The sequence below is a fragment of the Miniopterus natalensis genome, chromosome 3, assembly GCF_054644295.1.
Source record: "Miniopterus natalensis isolate mMinNat1 chromosome 3, mMinNat1.hap1, whole genome shotgun sequence".
NCBI classification, from domain to species: domain Eukaryota; kingdom Metazoa; phylum Chordata; class Mammalia; order Chiroptera; family Miniopteridae; genus Miniopterus; species Miniopterus natalensis.
Genome location: NC_142083.1, coordinates 50,640,684 through 50,643,975, shown reverse-complemented (window position 1 = coordinate 50,643,975; position 3,292 = coordinate 50,640,684). Strand labels below are relative to the sequence as shown.

Below are 3,292 nucleotides of genomic sequence, written 5' to 3'. Positions count from 1 at the left end.
AATATATATTAAGATAAAAAGCCTTTGAAATAATCAACTTGGTATTGTTAACTCAATGTTACTTTACTTAGAAATGTTGCTTTGTTGTAGGCATCTAAGCATTAACTATTTTCAGAATGTAGGCCCTTAAATAGACAGATGGAGCCCTCACCAATGAATGGAAAGCCAGGGACTGCAGCTATGCTCTGCTGTGAGAGAGTGGCCTTTTTGGTCACCTGAGCAAGAGAAATTGTATTTGAAGGAGTTACAGAGGATCCGGCTTTGTCCTTGGACTGAATCCTCTCCCTATCGCTTCCCTGGGACTCTGACCCAGCCGGTACAGCACATTTCTCCCTACAGGTTTGTTCTCTCCCTAACCCTGCTATGACTTATGGCATGTGCCCATCTTCATTTTCCCACTTCGCTGTGGAAGGGCAGGCCAGGTCAAGCATAAAGAATAAATGGTCTATTGGGCACAGCCCAAGAGTTGGTGAGTCTTGAGGACCTCTGTGTATTGGTCAGTTTTCTTCTCTGTGTACTTTTTGTTCTGTTCTCAGAGCCTCATGACCTGTTTTTTCTTCCAGTAATAGTTCTTGGCATTCTCTTTCCTCTTCTCGTCTAGGGTGGCTGTTGGACCTGATACCTCCAGCCAACTTGGGGCATCCCAGATAGGCAAATTTTTACATAGTCAATAGGTACACAACCTTGAGGGCACCAGAAAGCACCACCTGCTTTTTCCCATCGAAGGGTGACAGGATCCCATCAAACACCTTGAGGGGGTCCAGGGCAGCCTGGCTTCACGTGGCTTGTGGGGCAGTACTCCTTGAATGGTCTTCCCTTGTTTTTGTAGAAATTGCCAGAAATGTTGATGCCCTTATAGCATACAACCATCACCTTTGGGCCCAGCAGTATGTGCTTGCTCATGATGGCCACAGGGTGGCCAGGAGATGTCATCAGTCATCATGCAGTGGGAACTACCCCTCTGCCATCTTTGGCAGCCACTTGGGAAAATAGCATTTATTATCTTACAGTACTAGAGGTCATAAGTCTGAAGTGAATCTTATGGGGCTAGAATCAAGGTGTCTGCAGAGTTATGTTTCTTCTGGAGGATCCAGGGGAGAATTTGCATCCTTGCTTTTTCCAGCCTCTAGCAAATACCTGCATTGTTGGCTCATGGCTCCTTCCTTTGTCTTCAAAGCACATCACTCCATCTCTTTGCTTTTATTGTCACATCTTTTCTTTTGATTTTGAGCCTTGGAGCTACTTGGATAATCCAAGATAATCTCTCAATTTTAAGATTTTTAACTTAATCACACTTGCAAAGTTCCCTTTGGCATGTAACATCACACATTCCCAGATTCTGGGAGTTGGGATGTGAGCATCTTTGTAGGGGGCATTATTCTGTCTGTAGAAATTTTGCAAATTTAATGCTGTCAGTAGATAAAAGCTCTGAGATTTCTCCAATAAAATTCAACTTTGCAGCAGTAATGGTAGAGAAAGTAAATTGTTGAATAGATCCAAGTTTAGGGATTGTTAGGGTGGGATTAAGGTACAAGGATAAGGAGGTATGGAAATTTAGAAAACTGGAAGATATCGTTGAGTTGATTGATCAAGGGGCCTGGTAGGGAGGGAAGGAAACCCAGGAGGGGCTTCACAGCTTGAGAGGAGAGTGAGATTTTCCTTCAATTTTTTACCTCTATTTTCTCTTCAATGTGGTTTGTACATTTCATTAGCTCTCCCCTCTTCCTTCACCAATGGAGTTTCTAAATGACTGCAGCCAAAGGGCTTTATTTGATTTCCATTACAGAGTCTTTTCCTGTGTGTTGGTAACAGCCCAAAATTATTGTATTCAGGTTATAGCAGCCAGTGTTTGAACTCAGAGGTATTTTCTGTGGGAGGTCATATAGGATGAGGGGTGATATACTCTACTTAGTACAGATTTCACTGCATTCCAAGAAGACTAATGGGCATGAGACAGGGGAATATAAGTTCTTTTGCTAAACATGAGGTTAACTCTCCCCATAAGTTTCTCCTGAATAAAGAAAATTAAGATTTTTTATTCCTCTTAGGAAGAAATCCAGTGAAGCTAGATCACTTTGACAGATGCTTTGTAAGTTGTAAAAAAAAGAAAAATCAGTTTGCTGCCATTTTTTCATAGGCCTTGACCAAGATGGCCTTAGATTTTAATCTAAATGTTAGGCTTTTTCCTGACTCTAGGCCTCTGACCTCCCTTTTCCTAGAGCATTTACTTTAAAAGATTTGTCATTGTATATTCTTTCTCTACCCCTTTGAGAAGTAAATCTTTTAGAAAGCCTTTTGCAAGTTTTACACCCAGGAATGCCTTTCTCAAGGACCTGGGAACCTTCCCTCTGAAATATAACCACTGAAGGTGATAGAGTCCAACCTTCTCAGTCTCTGTAGGAGGGTAGGAGCCTAACTTTCTCAGGCATCTTGCTCCAAGTTGAAAACTACCCCCTGTCTTACGGTGTGAGAAAAGTCTACCTTTCTTTTGGGTAAGGACAATTAGCAAATACAGGTGGCCTGTGATTCCCCCAGACCAGCTCTTAAGAACTCTTCAGCCCTTTGTATGGAGCTAGACATCCACACATGGTCTGTGTTCCCTCCCATGTTGCTGGCAATGGTATCAGAAGAAAATCAACTTTCTGCTCATCTTGCAGGGTGAGATTTTTTTCTCTAACAATCTCCTGAGAAAGCCAATTTAATAACCATAAGGGAAGGAGGTATGAAGAGAGTGACTGTTGGATTAGTTCTAAGTAATGACAAGGTAGTAAAGAGTTATAATTTTTTAAAAAATATATATCTTTATTGATTTCAGAGAGAGGAAGGGAGAGGGAGAGAGAGAAGTAAAAACATCAATGATGAGAGAGTCATTAATTGGCTGCAGCCCCCAAGTCAGGCATGTGCCCTGACTGGGAATCGAATCCTGATCTCCTGGATCCTAGGTCAGTGCTCAACCGCTGAGCCACACCTGGCTTGGCAAGAGTTATAATTTTTAATTCAAGTCACAGACAACTGCACGTGGATTTATTTCACTTATTCCAAGGGCAGGTGGAATATTGTGCTACCTTATGAGCATAGGCTTTACTAGGGAAGGAGTAGCTAAATAATATTTTCTTTTGTTGGGATTTTCGGGAGGGGTGGAATTATTTATCAGGGTGGTATCTCAGTTAGGACCTTAGTTGCAAAGGACTGACTTCAGACTCCAAATGGCTTAGTCATCGAAAAAAATATTGGTCCATGCAATTGAAAAGCCTAGAGATAATGCTGTATATGGAGCTCAAATATTTACCAA

The 3,292-nt window shown here is 41.8% G+C and overlaps 1 pseudogene; it reads right to left on the bottom strand.

Moving 5' to 3' along the window:
* Positions 1–445: 445 nt before the first annotated feature.
* Positions 446–2,607, bottom strand: LOC148093495 (large ribosomal subunit protein uL13 pseudogene; annotated as a pseudogene).
* Positions 2,608–3,292: the final 685 nt, after the last annotated feature.